The sequence below is a fragment of the Hyaena hyaena genome, unplaced genomic scaffold (assembly GCF_003009895.1).
Source record: "Hyaena hyaena isolate Hyena2069 unplaced genomic scaffold, ASM300989v1 scaffold_15, whole genome shotgun sequence".
Classification (NCBI taxonomy): Eukaryota; Metazoa; Chordata; class Mammalia; order Carnivora; family Hyaenidae; genus Hyaena; species Hyaena hyaena.
Window position 1 is genome coordinate 415,082 of NW_024080647.1, and position 18,107 is coordinate 433,188.

The 18,107-nt window shown below is 49.6% G+C and overlaps 1 pseudogene; it reads left to right on the forward strand.

Annotated features, from left to right (window-relative positions):
* Positions 1 to 2,159: 2,159 nt before the first annotated feature.
* On the forward strand, positions 2,160 to 16,123 carry LOC120221995 (annotated as a pseudogene).
* The last annotated feature ends 1,984 nt before the right edge of the window (positions 16,124 to 18,107 follow it).

Sequence of the window (18,107 nt, forward strand, 5' to 3'; positions counted from 1 at the left end):
ATGAAAGCAGCGCTGCTCATGCTATGAACTTGGAGTGTAGTTTGGATTCTGCAGTTTAAACTTTTGCTCCCTACTGCGGTCCTTATGTTCTATGTGTTCTTATCTGGAGCAACACACAATGTATGTTTTACTGGCCTAAATTTGCTTCTCTCTAAGAACGCCGAGGTCAGCATTATTCATAACAGTCCAAAGGGAAAAACAACTCAAGTGTCCTCCAGGACATGAAGGGGTAAACAAAATAACAAATGAGATATGGTCTGCACACACGATGCAATATGACTCAGTCTTAAAAAAGGAATGACATTCGGGGGCGCCTGGGTGACTCTGTCAGTTAAGCGTCCAACTTCGGCTCAGGTCATGATCTCACAGTTCGTGGGTTCCCGCCCCACATTGGGCTCTGTGCTGACAGCTCAGAGCCTGGAGCCTGTTTCAGATTCCGTGTCTCCCTCTCTCTCTGACCCTCCCTTGCTCATGGTGTCTCTCTCTCTCTCTCTCAGAAAAAAATTTAAAAAATAATAAAAATAATAAAAAAAGGAGCGACATTCTGAACCATGCTTCAAGATGAGCGAAGCTTGGAAACATCACACTAAAGGAAATAAGCCAGTCATGAAAGGACGAATGTTGAGTGCTTCCCCTTCCACAGGGCACGTAGAGTGAGCAAACTCACACAGACAAAATGTAGATTAGGGGCCATGTGGGGGCAGGAATGGGGTGTTGCTTAACCGGTACTAGGTTTCTGTTTGGGATGACAAAAAGTTATGGAAACACGCAGCGGTAATAGTTGGACAACATTCTGAATGTAATGTCGCTGAAATATGCACTTAAAAATGGTCGGCACAGTCAATTTCACATTGTGCATATTTTACCACAATAAAAACGTAGGTAATATTCCCACATTACTGAATAATAAAGAAAATAATTTTTGAGACAATAATTTTTTAAAACACATGCGCATTTTACCCAGGTTTAAAAAATAAAAGTTAATACGTTTTAAGTTTACCTATTTAAATTTTTTTTATGTTTATTTATTTTGAGAGAGAGACAGCAGGAGCGGGAGAGCGGCAGAGAGAGAGGGAGACACAGAATAGAAAGCAGGCTCCAGGTTCTGAGCTGTCAGCACAGAGATCGATTTGGGGCTCGAACCCACCAACTGTGAGATCATGACCTGAGCTGAAGTCGGACACTCAGTTTATTTGTTTTGAGAAAGAGAGACAGAGAGAGTGCAAGTCAGGGCGAGGGGCCGAGAGACACAGGGACGGAGAATCCCAAGCAGGCTCCGTGCTGTCAGCCAGACGCTGACCTGGGACGCGATCCCACAAACCGTGAGACAGTGACCTGAGCCGAAATCAAGAGTCAAGACGCTTAACTGACTGAGCCCCCCAGTCTCCCCCAGAATTAGTACTTTGCAAACAACATAGATGTGAGCAGGCCCCAGGCCACGGCACACCAGGCCCCAGGCCGCGGCACACCACGGTTCTCTCTGTTTCCCAGCCCTAAGCCAACAAGACTCCCACACTTCCCGGAAGCACCATGAATCCAGCCGGTGGCAGGACATGAAGCAAAGGTCCGGTCCTGGGGGGCCCCAAGCACACCAGGAAATCCACAAACAATAATGGGGCCAGGGCTGGCCTCGAGAGACTTGATCACCTCCGGTTGTCTCTGGAGTAGCCTCAATGTCACGGGCCAGAAACAGAAAAGAAACAGTCCCTACCTGCCTAGCACACGCCATCCAGAGAGGGTGACCAGACTAAACTTACAACATCAGGGGTAATTATATTACAGGAATCGCCTGTTTCTTCATCCAGCCACTGCTTACGGCACGTTCATCACATGACAAGGCCTAAACGCCTCGTTGCTTATTTTCTGTCGGCTGCTACAGTCTGAAGGGAAAGCTGAGACTTTAAGGGACACAGAAATCGTATAGGCTTGTGACATGCAGAATAGAGGAAAGTAGGCATCCTCCATACATTCTCTTTTTTTACTACACAGGGGGAAAAAAAGATTAATAAGAGAGTCACTGTCCCTAAGAAATGCATAAAGACAGATGAGACAGATAAGCACCCAACTGGCGGCAAAAGTCACCCTGAGATGGAGGGAAACTCTCACCCACTCTGCACCAGCCCGTACAGGTCCCCTGCCCCAACTCATTCACCCTCACCATGGCCATCTTAGGAGGCGAGGCAGAGCAGGTAAGGGCCTGGGTGGAAAAGGAAATAAGGAAGACAGGCCAGTCACAAAAGGCCACTTGTGTTCGAAGACTGGTTCGCCATTACCTGTGCGACCCTGGGCAAGGAACTTAACTCCCATGCCTCAATTTTTCTATCTGTAAAATGGAAGTAACAGTAGTACTTTCTTCATGGGGGTGTCATTATGATTAAAAAAGAGAACCCAGGGCACCTGGGTGGCTTAGTCAGTTAAGTATCTGACTCTTCATCTTAGCCCAGGTCTTGGACTCTTCATCTTACCCCAGGTCTTGATTTCAGGGTCGTGAGCTTAAGCCCCACATTGGGCTCTGTGCGGGGGGCATGAAGCCTACTTAAAAAGAGAGAGAGAGAGAGGAAGTGTGCAAGCAGGGGAGGGGCAGAGAGAGACAGAATCCCAAGCAAGCTCTGAGCTATCAGCACAGAGCCCAACTCGGGGCTTGAACTCATGAACTGTGAGATTATGACCTGAGCCGAAATCAAGAGTCGGACACTTAATGGACGGAGCCACCTAGGTGCTCCCAAACACTTGCTATTATTATTAATTTTCAGACAGGAAAACTCATTTTTTATTTTATAGGCAAGAAAATGGAAGTGTGGGCTCTCCCAAGATAACACGGCTGGTAGGTGGTAGAGCCCGGATTTGAATGAAGATTTATTTAAAGCACTCGGACTTTATTTCCCTCTGCTACTGAGAGATGATGGAACATACAGAGTGTTTATGATGACGTTCATAACCTAGAGGCTAGAGGATGGCCGTCCTTGTGTGTTAATCAGGTTGAGACAAACTTGTAGGTAAGACTTGACCTTGATCTTTCAAAGTGGGAGATTTCTCATGCCCTGCTTTTCTGGCAAGGAAATAAGAACTCTTCCAGTAAGCCTTTGTCATGTTGCACCTGAACCGTAAACTGTTACGTTTGTCGAAACGTTGAAACATCCCAGGATGGTCATGGCTGATGATTCAAGTGTTGTGTCCATTGTTAATTACTACAGATATAATTGAACACAAAAAGAACTCGCTGGTCTCCTGAGCCACTTTCCATCACAAGCCAAGATCTCCATTTCACCAACACTGTAAAAGCCAGAATGTAGGGGTGCCTGGGTGGCTCAGTTAAGCAACTGACTTCTTTTTTTTTTTTTTTTTTTACAAATAGTTTACTGTCAAATTAGTTTCCACATAACACTCAGTGCTCATCCCCACAAGTGTCCTCCTCCATGCCCATCCCCCCCCCCCCCCCCCCCCCCCCTTCGTCAGCATTCAAGTCTCTCATGGTTTGCCTCTCTCCCTTTCCCCCACCATTTCCGCCCTTCTTCTCCCCCATGGTCCTCAGTTAATTTCCTCCTAATCCTCCTATACGTGCAAACATATGATATATGTCCTTCTCTGCCTGACTTATTTCGCTCAGCATAACACCCTCAAGGTCCATCCATGTTGCTACACATGGCCAGATTTCATTGTTTCTCATTGCCATGTAGTATTCCATGGTATAGATAAACCACATCTTCTTGATCCATTCATCTGTTGATGGACACTTAGGCTCTTTCCATGTTTTAGCTATTGAAGCAACTGACTTTTGACTTCGGCTCAGGTCATGATCTCACAGTTCGAGGCTGGAGCCTCACGTCAGGTGGAGCCTGCTTAAGATTCTCTGTCTCCCTCTGTCCCTCTCCCCCATTCGCATTCTCTCTCTCTAAAAAATTTTTTTAATTAAAAAATTAATATGTTGGAAGGGACTCTAACATAGCTAACCACATTAATAAATTAATGTTAGAGATTGTGTATTAGTTCATTTGTTTCTCTAGAAGTTATACATTTTTTGGACCCTCGTATTGGGAAAACAGCCCATCAACTTCTATCTAGCCACTTTACACATAGACATATTTGGGAGGTTACAGGTTGCCTGGCGGAGTCCTCAAGGCTTGGGTAGGATGCACAATGTGTAAGGTAAAGGTTCCAGGGGGGAAGGACCTTCAGGAATATGGGCGGAGCACTAGCCTGAGGGAGAGGTGGTCAGGTGCAAAGTTCACCTCGTATTAATTTTGTTTGGTCTTAAATCTGAGCAGACTAGCCTGAGATCTGATGGCGATTTTGTTATGTTTTGCCTTTATAAACAACAACAATCACAACAACCAGGAGCGCCTGGGTGGCTTAGTCGATTAAACATCCGACTTCAGCTCAGGTCATGATCTCATAGTCCATGAGTTCAAGCCCCGTGTCGGGCTCCGTGCTGATAGCTCAGAGCCTGGAGCCTCCTTCACATTCTGTGTCTCCTTTTCTCTCCTGCTCACACTCTGTCTGTCTCTCAAAAATAAAATAAAAACATAAAAAATTTAAAAACAACCACCACCACCATTTTTTTAAGGGCTATTTCAGGAAAACTGGGCAGATTTTTGAGAGTGTGTGATAGCCTCTCCCCTCCTTTTAGCTGTCTTAAAACCTATCTTTTAGCTGCAGAACCCTCATTTAAATGAAACCTCACACGGCACACCAATCTACTGCTGAAATATTGGCAAAACTTTCTATCGTGTCTCGATTTCGGAACTATCCGAAGCCTTTTCGTTGTATTCCATCTCGTTTCCAGGTCTCCACAGAAAGAGAAATAAACCAAGCTGCTGTTTGAAATACCGGCAATTATAGTCTTTTTTAAAAAAATGTTTATTTATTTTGAGGGGGGGGCGGCGGGAGGGGGAGAGAGAATCCCAAGCAGGCTCCACACCGTCAGCGCAGAGCCCCACTTGGGACTCACTCCCATGAACCGTGAGATCATAACCTGAGCCGAAATCAAGAGTCAGATGCTTAACCACCTGAGCCGCCCAGGCGCCCCCCAACATATTCATTTTAAAATACTGTTTTTTCCACTCACATTTCACAGAAGGAGGCATATTCAAAATCTTCATCCGCATCTTCAACAGCATCCTCCTAACTGCGGAAAATATTTGCCTTTCCCTCTGGGTGATTGGAAGTCTGTGCTCTGAGAAGCTGTGCTTAACGCCGCTGCCACAAAATGTACCCTGAGTCAGAAGTATTCATCTGCTAGTAACATGCTGCTGCGATTTGCTTTCAAACACTTTGCACAGACAGCGTGACATGGAAATGTTAGTTTTAACCCACACCCCCGGGGTGGTGATTAATTAGCATGTGAAACACTCACACTTGAGAGGCCACACCTTTGGCTCCACTGGGCCTTTTCTGATCCGCATTAGACGGTTTGAGAATTAGCGTTAATGAGGAATGAGTGGAATAGAGACCCGGGAGCTGATGAGAAGTACTGCCCCGTGCCCTTCCTCTTGCTCGAGCAGGGGTGGAGACAGGTGAGCCTGGAGGGAGGATTTGGGGGCCAACAACCTACAGGAGGTCCAGCTGCTGCAGGCGCCTCGACACCTCGGCAGGAACCTCACTCACACGTTCCGACGAGGTGCGCACAAGCGGTCCTGCAAGGGCAGATTGCCGAGACTTCACCTGCGTGCAGGCCACCCTACTGCTCGCCACCCGCTGGAAAATATGCGGATGGTGGCAGACCTCGGCGGGACACTCTCACCGAGCTGGCGGTCCGGCCACGAAGTTGTGGGGGGTCCCCTCCCTCTCAGGTACCTCTAAATACTGATAGAGCCCAAGACTGTATCTCAGCCCACTCCAGACTCTAGGCCGGAAGTTACACCACTGTTCGGTGTACTAAGACGGGAAAAAATCCTGCCAATCACAGTCATGGGGTGACATCACTGATTGGAAAGGATTCCTGGTCTCAGAGCTTGTGAAAAATAAAAGCAAGGGGTGGCTGGGTGGCTCAGTCGGTTAAGCGTCCGACTTCGGCTCAGGTCATGATCTCACGGATCGTGGGTTCGCGCTCCGTGTCGGGCTCTGTGCTGACAGCTCAGAGCCTGGAGCCTGTCTTCAGATTCTGTGTCTCCCTCTCTCTCTCTGACCCTCCCCTGCTCATGCTGACTCTCTCTCTCTCTCTCAAAAAAAATAAAACATTAAAAAAATTTATAAAGGGATCATATAAAGTCCTTATAACAAGGGGCATCTGGGTCGCTCAGCCTGTTAAGCATCAGACTCTCGGTTTTGGCTCAGGTCGTGAGCTCATAAGCTCACGGTTTCATGAGTTCGAGCCCCAAGTCGGGCTCTGCACTGAGTGCAGAGCCTGCTTGGGATTCTCTCTTCCTCTCTCTCTTCCTCTCTCTCTCTCTCTCTCTCTCTCTCTCTCTCTGTCTCTCTCTCTCTCTGCCCCTCCCCTGCTCATGCTGTCTCTGTCTCTTTCAAAAATAAGTAAATAGACTTAAAAAAAAAAAAAGTAAAGTCCCCTTTATAACAAATTCAGTACTTACAACTGGGATACCATGTACCTGGGAACAAATCTCAATCTGTATTACATTTTTTTTGCCTCTCTCTCTCTCTTTAAGTTGACTATGTGTGTCAGGTACCTTCCAGAGGGATCCCAGACAAGCATGGACGGGAAGAGTTTCAGGTTACAGTGTCTTCCCCAAACAGCCCATACAGCCAGCCCATTGTTCAAAACTAAGGGAATGCAGTGGCCCCAAATGTGAAAAACTCTGGATGGACCCAACTATTATGCCACTGCCTCTTTTCTGAAAAAATTATGCCGGAAAACAAAAAACTCATAGTCGGGCATACATAGCCAAAACAAAGAAGGCTGTTTGGTGGGGAATTTTTCCCATGCGTGCTTTAGAAAACTAGAAACGTGAGATCAGGAACCTCCTGAGAGGTCTCTAATCCAAGTTACCAATGGATGCATGAATTTCATCAATGGCATTATGGACAAGAGGGCCTACACTTGACCCAAAGAAGCAACATTAATGGAGGGAGTTCAGGTTTCATGAGAAGCCAGTGGGGGAAACTGGAGAGAGAACGGGCATGTGAAAATCAGATTTTTTTGTGTGCATCAAAGGCTACTATGAACAGAGTGAAAAACAGAATGGGAGAAAAATAATAAACCATATATCTGATGAGATTAATATCCAGAATATATAAAGAACTCCTGCAACTCAGTAACAAAAATAACCCAATTCAAAAATGGGCAAAGAACTTGAAGAGACATTTCTCAAAATTTATGTATATACATGGCCAGTCAGCACGTGAAAAATTCGGCATCACTAGTCCTTAGGGAAATGCAAATCAAAACTACAATGAGATATCACTTCATACCATTAGGACGACTATTATCAAAAACAAAAACAAAAAAAGGAACAAATGTCGATGAGGATGTTAAAGAAACTGGAGCCTGGGTACATTGCTGGCAGGAATGTAAAATGGTGCAAACCACTATGGAAAACAATATGGCAGTTCCTCAAAAAATTAACCGGAGAATTACTACATGATCCAGAAATTCCACTTTTAGAAGTGAAAGTGAAAGTGAAAAGCAGGCGAGGTGCCTGGGTGGCTCGGTCGGTTAAGTGTCCGACTTCAGCTCAGGTCATGAACTCGCAGTTCATGGGTTCGAGCCCTGCATCGGGTTCTGTGCTGGCAGCTCAGAGCCTGGAGCCTGTTTCAGATCCTGTGTCTCCCTCTCTCCCTGCGCCTCCCCCACTCATGCTCTGTTTCTCTCTGTCTCAAAAATAAATGAAAACTATAAAAAAAATTTTTTTTTTAAAAAGTGAAAAGCAGAGACCAAACAGGTAGCTGTACACCCCTGTTCCAAATAGCAGTATACACCGTAGCCAAGAGGTGGAAGTAACCCAAGTGTCCATGAGCAGATGAATGAACCCAATGTGGGGCATGCATGCACCGGGATATTATTCAGTCTTAAAAAGAAATAAAATTCTGACACATGCTACAACGTGGAGGAACCCTGGGAACACTATCTAAGTGAATAAGCTAGATAAAAAAGGACAAATCCTGTGTGACTCCACTTAGACAAGTTACCTAGAATAGGCAAATTTATGGAGAGAGAAAATAAAATCGAGGTTGCCAGGAGCTGGAGAGAGGAGTAAGAGGAAAGCTGTTGTTTAATGGGTATGGAGTTTCTGTTTGGGATGTTGAGAACGTTCTGGAAATGGATAGTGATGGTGCTTGCACAGCCTTGTGAACATAAATAATATTACTGAACTTTATACTTAAAAACAGTTAGCATGGTAAATTTTATGTCACACCTATTTTACGACAATAAAAAAAAGTATCAGGGGTGCTTGGGTGGCCCGGTCGGTTGGGTGGCCGACTTTGGCTCAGGTCATGATCTCATGCTTTGTGGGTTTGAGCCCCGCATCGGGCTCTGTGCTGACAGCTAGCTCAGAGCCTGGAGCCTATCTTCAGATTCTGTGTTTCCCTCTCTCTCCTGACCCTCCCCTTCTCACGCTGTCTCTCTCTCTCAGAAATAAATAAAATGTTAAAAAAAAAAATATTTTAAAAAAAGCACCTAAAAGAAAACACGTGTGGGGCACCTGGGTGGCTGTCGGTTGGGCATCTGACTTCAGCTCAGGTCATGATCTCACAGTTCATGGGTTCAAACCCTGTGTTGGACTCTGTGCTGACAGCTCAGAGCCTGGAGCCTGCTTCGGATTCTGTGTCCCTCTCTCTCTGCCCCTCCCCTGCTCGCACTCTGTCTCTCTCTCAAAAATGAATAAAACATTAAAAAAAATTTAAATAGATAAAAGAAAACATGGGAGATTCATTTAGCTATGTTTGTATTAATATAACATTTTATTTTCTCCAAATCTTCCAGAAAAAGATGAATCACAAATATACATGCATCGGCTTAGTCCACTCAGGCTGCTCTAACAAAATCCCACACACTGGAGGGTTTATAAACCACAGACATGTGTTGCCCACTGATCTGGAGGCCGGAAGTCCAAGATCAGGGTGCCAGTGTTTTTGGGTGATGGTGAAGGCCCTCTTCTGGGTGCAGAGCTCTTGCTGCATTCTCACCTGGGGAAAGGGGCAAGGAAGCCATCTCAGGCCTGTTTCACGAGGCCACTAACCACATCCATGATGGCTCAGGCCCCCTTTCCCTTCCCTCCGGGGACTTCCACTCACTCCTACTAAGGATGCAAGCATCTAGACACCCAGCGCTGTGTTTTGTCCTCAGCTCCCTCCTCTACAGCTGTACTTGCTGAGAACCTCCTCCCCCCTCCCTGCCGCCACTGAAACTTGCGATTTGCCCAGCTCTCTGTCACTTGCCACACGCTTGCTCGCTCCCGGTCACCAACCGCCCCCAAGCATTTTCCCTGGAAGTCCCAGGCCCAGCGCATATCCAAGCACGGGGCGAAGTCCGAAGCACTAGGCACTGGCAGGATGCAGACCTCCAGGCGTTCAGACTTCGCTGAGTGCCTCAAGGACTTCATGGTCTGCTAGGACACAAGAGAGACAGCACACCGACCCCGTCCGGGGATAGGAAGCTTCAGAGCCCAGAGGGGTGAGAAGGGCTGCAGGCAGAGTAGGGAGGAGAAAGTGAACGGGAGGGCTGTTATGGAAGGAAAGAGCGTGGAAAGTAGAGGCTCTGGGCTTCCAAAGCGTTTCAAAACTAAGGAGCATGAAAAAAAAATAAATAGCTGGCAGGATCCTGCAATGGTAGGTGACGTTGCACCCTGGTCAGAGCACACAGAAGAAGGTGAACCCGATGTAACTACGGGCATGGGTTAATGATGCACCAATGTTGGTTCATCAGCTGTAACAAATGTACCACACCGCTGCAAGCTATTTGTAATAGGGGAAGGGGGCACCGGGAACGCTTTCTCCATCCTGCATAATTTTCCTAAAAACCTAAAACTGCTATAAACAAAAATAAGGTCTATTCAGAAAAACTAACGTAGGCCAACATTAAAAAATCAGGGGATGTCATATAGAAGCCTGGACTCCAGTTGCTCTTGACAAATCTGAAGGTCATGTTCACACATGGCTACCACTGGCCGTTCTTTCCTCTGGGTAAATGGACGTAAGCACTGTCGGACTCACAGCAGCCCCCTCACCCCTGCCAGGCCTGGCCTAGAGATCTGCAGATTGGGTTCTCGTGTGATCAAGGTCAGTTGTCTGACCACAGTGAGCCCGGGTCTCAAAGCAGCATTTCCTAGGGGCTGGGAAACAGTGACGCCCATGAAGGAAGGGAGTAAAACCAGGGCAGATCCCAGTCAAGTTGAGTTTGATTTGCAGATTTGCAGTTTAAAATTTAAAAAATAATTTTTTTCATGTTTACTTTTGAGAGAGACAGAGACAGAGACAGAGTGTGAGTGGGGGAGGGGCAGAGAGAGAGGGAGACACAGAATCGGAAGCAGGCTCAGGCTCAGAGCTGTCAGCACAGAGCCCGACGTGGGGCTCAAACCCATGAACCGTGAGATCATGACCTGAGCCAAAGTTGGACGCTTAACCAACTGAGCCACCCAGGTGCCCCAAACGCTTGTTTATATTTTGAGAAAGAGAGAGAGAGAGAGCACAAAGCGGGGAAGGGGCAGAGAGACAGAGACACCGAATCCGAAGCAGGCTCCGGGCTCTGAGTTGTCAGCACAGAGCCTGATGTGGGGCTCAAACTCAAGAGCTGTGAGATCATGACCTGAGCTGAAGTTGGACGCCCAACCGACTAAGCCACCCAGGCGCCCCTGCAGTTTAAAAACATGTGATCATGTCTTGGAGGAGAAAGCAAGGCTACGGATTGATTTAGGAGGCAGAGAGAAGTGACTTTCAAAGTCTCCTCGAGGGAGAGGAGCAGACAGGAGACCCAAGGGATGAGAAAAAGTCAGGTTCATGGCACTGAGAAAGCAAAGCTGACAGAATTGGGAGGGCAGGAACCCTGATCCAGAAGATTCTCCCAGGACCTCAGTTTCCCTGGCAGGGCAAGGCAAGAACTGTGAGAGAAAGGGGTGAGCCAGTCTGGAGGAGGGCGGAGGCTGGGGGCCTGTGCTGCAGGGCAATGTTGGAGAACCGGGCAGGTGAGAGGCGGGGAGGCGGGGAGCAGGTGCCGGTACACAGGGCGCTCACCATAGATGCCCAGGTTAAAGTCATTCCTGTGCTCTCCCTGGGGAGAGCTGCTCAGGGCAGGGGGCAGAAATGGGAGAGCGGACAGGAATATGCTCAGTCCTTTTACTCATTCATTCAGCACCCATTTACTGAACACCCACTACGTGTCCGAGGCTACCGCAGGAAATGCAGACGGGCCCTTCCATCTCTTAAGAGCTCCCATTCTCAGCGCAGGAGATCGGCCCTGACGAGTGACACAAAACACAGCTGACGCTTCTGGGGAACACGGAGGAGGGGCGTGTCACACCAGGGTGTCAGGACGGACTTCCTTGGAGACATGAAGTCTGAGTGAAGTCTTGAAGAATGAACGGGAGTGCAGCCACCACAGAGGACAGAGGCCGCTCTAACCTGAGGGTGCAGGGGCACCTGGGTGGCTCAGTCCGACTTGGGCTCAGGTCATGATCTCGCGGTTTGGGAGTTCAAGCCCAGCGTCGGGCTCTGTGCTGACAGCTCGGAGCCCAGAGCCTCCTTTGGATTCTGTGTCTCCCTTTCTCTCTGCCCCTCCCCCACTTGCACGCTGTCTCTGTCTCAAGTAAATAAACATTTTAAAAAAGTAAACAAGCTGAGGGTGCAGGAGGGGCCGAGGCGCGGAGGTAGGCGCAGGACGCATTCGGGGAGCTGTCCACAGTTCGGCACGGAGGTGGTGGAAGGTACGAGGCGGTGAGGACCCAGGATGGAGCCGGAGAAGAGCCCAGAGGAAGGCTCAGTGCGCATCATCCCAATGTGGTGGGAATGAATGCACCAGGCGACAGGCAGTCAGGACGGGAGGCCTCGAGGATGGTGGTTGGGGTGGGGGTGGGGCAGGCTGGGGATGGTCCTGAGTGGTGGGTATGCAGGACCATTTCAATTTCTGCCTCCAGCATTTACCTTGTTCCCTTTGGAGCTCACCTATCACCTAACTTCACCTTGAATCTTCTTATCGGCTAAATGAGGATAATAAAAGTATCCATGGCTCTTGCCCTGGGATGAAAAAAACCAAACTGCGGTATCTACCAGATAACAGGCACTCAATAAAAAGCTCTTGTTACCACTGCCCCCCCCCCCATCTCAGTTCTGCATTAAGGCTCCCTCACCTCACACTCCTTCTGCCCCAAGGTTTATAATTTTGTCAAACAACAGACTGTTTCCTTTTCAGCTCTGACCCACCTCTCTGGCTAGAGGTGTCGCTAATGGGCGCTCCCCCAGCAACCCTCCCCACCCCCCCCCCCCCCCCCCCCCCCCCCCCCCGCCCAGGGGTTGCCATGGTGACCGCTGACCGCCCAGCGTGGCTTTAGGTGAAGGAACCAAACCTTTCCTCTGTGCCGGCCCTCCCAGCTCTTCTAGCTATGGCCGTGACCACACGTGTGAAGCAGCTGAGGGCTGGTCCTCGGCACACTGCGGACCACTGGAAACAATCCAAATTTCTGGCAAGAGAGAGCTGGCTGGGTAAGTTACGATACAGCCTTGCAAAGCTGCACTGTACGGCGATTAAAAATGTTACAGATCTGTGGTTACTGACAGGAAACGGTGTCATGACACGCTGTTAAACAAAAAAAGCAGGTTCTGGAGCAGCGTAAATCTTGTAACAGCAGCCATATAAACCGTGTTATAGCTAACTGCTTGTATTTATGGGCAGCAAAGTGTCTGGAAGGCTGTTCCCCAAAGGGTGTCCAGCACGGCTCCTCCTAGGCGGCAGCGGTGAGCCCTAGGGACCCGCTTCACTCTCTTCCACCTCCTCTTCTACAACACTAGAGTTTGCCCACAATGAGCGTGTGCATTATTACCATTTTTTGTTTCACTAAAGCAACGAATGATGTGATTAAAAGGAAACACGTGAGTCAGTCCTCCAACCTTTGGCGAGTCTTGAGAAATTACCCATGTGAGCCAATCCGCAGTCGCAAAGGCCAGCCTTTCCTCATCTGCCCAAGGAGAAGCTCGTATCGGAGTCTTCCTCTGCACGCCCTATCCGCCCGCTGGCCCAGGAGCAAGCCTGGTCCTGCAAGTCCCCCATTCAGGGTAACTGGGGTGCAGACAGCCATGAAGACAAAGAGCCTACCCATTTTGAAAAAGCCACCACATTTCCCCCAGCCGAGGCTTAATGGGGGCACCCTCGGTCATGACCATGGTGAGGGTGGAGGTGGGCGGGCCCTGCACTGGGAGCACGGGGCGGTCATCAGTCAGCAGACACGGAGTACTTCCTGGGTGCCAGGGCTTGTGCCCCCACGGGGTCCGTGGAGCCCAAGACAGACAGAGCCCTGCCCCCACCACCGCATGCGGGACTCCCCGTCTAGTGGACGGAAGGCTCCAGGAAGGGCCTGGAAATCCAGATAGCTCCTCATAGTTCCTACAAGGCTCTGCTCTCCTGACTCACGGTCCAAACGTGATGTCCCTACAGACAAAGCACGGGGTCTCCTCTGGAAGGCCCCAGAAGACACTGCTCCTTAGCATATCCTCAAGGCCTCCACAGCCCACCCAGCCCCAGCCTCACCTACCGCCCACCTTGCCACATGTCCCACGCCCCATCACAGCCCATCTCTCTCCTTGGTCCTTGAACACTCCGTGCTTCTGCACTTCCTGTTAGCTCTTCTTCCACTTTCTCTTCTTGGTGGAATTCTACCCATTCTTCAAGGCTAAACTCAAGTATCACTCGCAAGCGTCTCTGCCATCCCAGGTGCAAACTCCACAGTGAAATGCCAGCGCCCCGGCCCCCCTCAGTCAAGACTGGCCGAGTCTGCCTGGGTCACGGCTATGTCCAAGGTGCCCAGCCCGGAACCGGGCGTGCTATTACTACGGACTGAATGCATCGATTTGGTTGCTGAACAGCCAAATGATTTCTGCTGCCCACTGCCCTCTGGACCCCAAAGAGAGTCTGACCCATTCGTGTAGAACCTTCTGCCTGGTGGTTGCCATGCTCTGTCCACAAATCCTGCATTTCAGTGCCAAAATGGTGTTATTTTTGCTTGGTCCCCAGTTTTTTTTTTTTAAATTTCAGGATTTTTAAGGTCTGAAATCTCGTGCCAACTGTAAAAAAAAAAATGTATGAGGCAACTGGGGGACTCAACGCTGGATATTTTATGATAGTGAGAAATGATCAATTCTTAGGGTGCAATAACAAAACTACGGCTGGGCGTCTTATGAGACCCTTCTCACTCCAAGGGCTATAGTGGAGGAATGACAGGTGAAAGGAGATAATATCTTAGACCAGCTTCAACAGAAGCCCGCTCAGAGCAGGAGTGGTGGGGAAGGGTAGAGGGGAAGGAAGATTGGCCGTGAGCTGGTCACTGTTGAAGCCAGCGTGGGAATTCATTATACATATGTCTCGATTTTTGTACCTATTTTAAAAAAGGGACAATCACAGTGTCAAAAAAACCAAAAAACCAAAATAACCCCACAAAAACCTTGAGATGTGACATAGATCTCGAGTCCTACTCAGGCACTGCCAGCAGTAGACAGTGTGAAACTCTAGAGCAAGAATAATTACTACCCTTTTCGGAGGCGCTCCTAACATGTGGAATATCAACATGACAGTTGTGAAACTGATACAGGAAACATTGCCTCCGAATCTCCATCGGAACGAGATAAAATCAAACAACTGGAGGATAAACCGGAAATGCTTTAGGAACAAAAACAAGGGCTCCTTATAAATAAAAGACTGCAGTCCCTGAAAAAAAGCCAGAAGGCCTTGTCAGCGGAAAATATTCAAAGATATCTCACCAATGTATCTTCTCACCATTCTCCGGCTAGGGTGAGAGCCAGGAACAGCTCTTCTTAGAAGATTTTATACAGGAAAACATATTTGAGACACAAGCACACCCCAGCGTGCTTTTTTAAGATTCTGCTTTAAAAAGGGATCAGATAATATTTCATCTTCTGATTTTTCATGATTGGATTTGGCGCTTTGGAAGTGTGCGGCTCTTAATATGCCGACGCTTCATTTGTCTTTAGCTGCGAATATGGGAATATGGACTAGAACTATAATGTCCATCTTTATAAATTTTACATTTACTTGATATTCTAAGATGTTATACATTTTTGTACTTTTTAATTTTTAAATATTTGATTTAGATTTTTAAGTCCCTCCTTATGAGCTTTATGAAATACATGTAATATATAAAAACATTTCCATATTACGGGACATACAGGTTAAGAGGGCCCTGGCTCTTTTATTACAGTGTATCTACACCCCCGGGTGGTCAGAGCTAGACCTATGGCTGCCTGACGTGTAGCCCAGTGGCCCTCAGCTCAAGATGCACCTTAGAACCATCTAGAAAGCTTTATTTTTTAAAAAATATTTATTTATTTGGGGGAGAGAGACAGAGGAGGGGGTCAAGGGGCAGAGGGAGAGAGGAGAGACTCACAAGCAGGCTCCTCGCCCTCGGCGTAGAGCCCACAGAGCCGGACCCAGAGCTCGATCCCGTGACCCGAGCTGAGATCATGACCTGAGCTGAGAGCAAGAATCGGCTGCTTAACTGACTAAGCGGCCCAGGCAGCTCTCCAGCTAGAAACTTTAAAATATACTGCTTGCCCCCGGGCCCCCACGGCTCAGTGAGGATAAGCTCTCCAAAAGTCAGACTGGGAAGGTGAAGCCCGGTGATGACAGCATCAGCCCGAACCAACCAAGACTGCTAAGATTCTGGACCCACCCAGGGCTGGCCTACTCAGCATCCCAGACTCTCTGCTCCTCCGAAGAATCACAGGAAGGCTGATTCACCCCCTGAGTGGCCGTTCCTACCACGAGGAGTTCAACCCCCCAAAGGAGGCCATGAAAGATAACATCACAGGGGAACCCTTGATCAGCCGATCAGACGATAATGAGAAGGCCTTGAAAATCCGCCTGGAGGCCTACCACACTCAGACCACCCCACAGCAAACGAGGGATCCACTCCACCATCGACGCCACCCAGACCCCCGATGTCGTGTTCGCCAGCATCCTAGAGGCCTCTCCAAAGCCACATGTAAAGACTTGGTTATGTTTATCTAAAGTTGGGTCCAAAAAAGGAGTTTCTGTCTTCTTCCTGTCCCTGTTGAGGGAGTGGTGGGGACTGCAGAGCAGGCAGAGAGAAGCTTCCCCAGGCCAGAAAGAATACCATTTGTTGTACTGATTTAAAAAAGCACTTGCTTGATGTATCTTTAAAAAAAAAGGGGGGGGGCCTCCAGGGTCCCCGTCACCCCCACGGTGAAGTGCCAGGCTGCTGGAGAAAGCACGATCCCATTTCAGCTGCCTTCCCGAGCCTCTAACCTGATCGGAAACTTCAAGTCTGAGCTAAGGCTGTCGGCCTGCAAGGAAGCCCAGACCCCAGGAGGAAGGAAAGGAGGGAGCCCGGCGAGGATGGGGCACGCAGCGCCCTCCCACATTCCGGGGGAGCAGGTCTGGAAACCTGAAGGCCATGCAGCCCCTAAGGTCAGAGCCGAGCCCCCCACATGGGTTCTTCTGGGAGGCGGGCTCCAGCCACAGAGGCCCTGTCCCCCAGTGAGGGAGGCCCGCTCCGTGGGCACTGAGTCCCACCGTGAAAGTGTCCAGAGGGCGTCTGGGGCACCTACCCTGGGGAGGAGAGTGAAGTCACGGGTCCGGACAGGGGCCTGGAAAGCCCCTTTCACATTAAGTCCCCAACTCAGCCGTGCATCCAAATAACCCAGGGGTTGTTGCTGGAAACCTAGAACAGACTCGGTGAGGCCATCTCGGGCTTTTGGAGTCCGAATCCTCGGGGAGGGAAAGAGGCGCAGCCTGGAGACTCGCCTGGTTATTAAGCGCCAGGGCTGACTCCTACGCGTGGCCCAAGCCTGGGACAACTGTCCCGAGCTTCTGGGACTGACCACCTCCACACGGCCTAGATCCAGTCGGGAGACAAAACACTCGGAGCCCCAAGTGAGCAGAAGTACCGGGAGCTGGGGACCAGTGCCCGCAGGGGAAGGCGGACAGCGTGTGCCCGGAGGAGAGACAGGCAGAACGGGAGAGGGTTCAGTGGTGGGTCCTGAAGGAGGGGCGTCTAGATCCAGTCCCACATCTCCTCAGTGAGCAGGTGTCCGTGACTCAGCCCCTGCCGGGCAGGGTGTGAGCAATCACGGCTGCCCTCAAAGGGATCCCTCCTTTCTGAGAACCCACGTAATAATACTTTGAGGGATCGATAAGGAAGGAAGGAGACAGGCTTCTCTGAGGGGCCACCTGCCTCCCGCATACACCCACCTGGTGATTCACAGCTACCTGGAAGGCCACACATCCACACCTGAATCATTATCTGACCACCCAGTCGCGCCTCTCTGTACGCAGATGTCCTGACCCTCATACTTGGCCTGGAAAATTCTATCTCCCCTTCAGGGTCCACCTGAGCCCCTCAGACGCCAGCCCATCACTCCCATCTGCTTCTGGGCCTCCTCTGGCCCAGACCCAGCACCGCTCCAGGCCTGGTAGCTCAAAGCCGCCTCCCTCCCTCCTCGACTCCTTCCTCAGATGATTCGAATTCACGAGGCGCCTTCCTTAGCAATCATTAACCCTGAGCTTCACATGCTGGGCCTGGGGGGCAGCTGTTAACTGACGGACCTGGTGGAAAAACTAGTCCAGGGAATTATTATACAGAGAACACAGCCCACAGGTGCCAGGGAAAGGGTCAGGGGCAGCAAGGAGCTGGGGAGGTGTGGACTGGCAGAAGGAAGAGGACAGGGCAGGGAGAGGGGGAGGGGGCTGGCATGCGCCCACACCCTCGGCTGAGACTAGACAACACGACAGAGGGCCCAGATAGGAAAGGGTGTGGTGACTTCTACGTGGCCCCAGAACCAGCCTTAGATGGGCAGGAGCCTTCGCCACACACAATTGTTCCCATCGGTGATGTGGGAGTCAGATGCACCTGGCTTTGAGTCCTGGAGCCTCTCTAGACCTCAGTTTCCTCCTCTGTAAAATGGGGATGATGTTCATTTGAAGTCCCTTGGTCTATACCAAGCCCTGATGGGCAGTTTACACCCTATGCCCC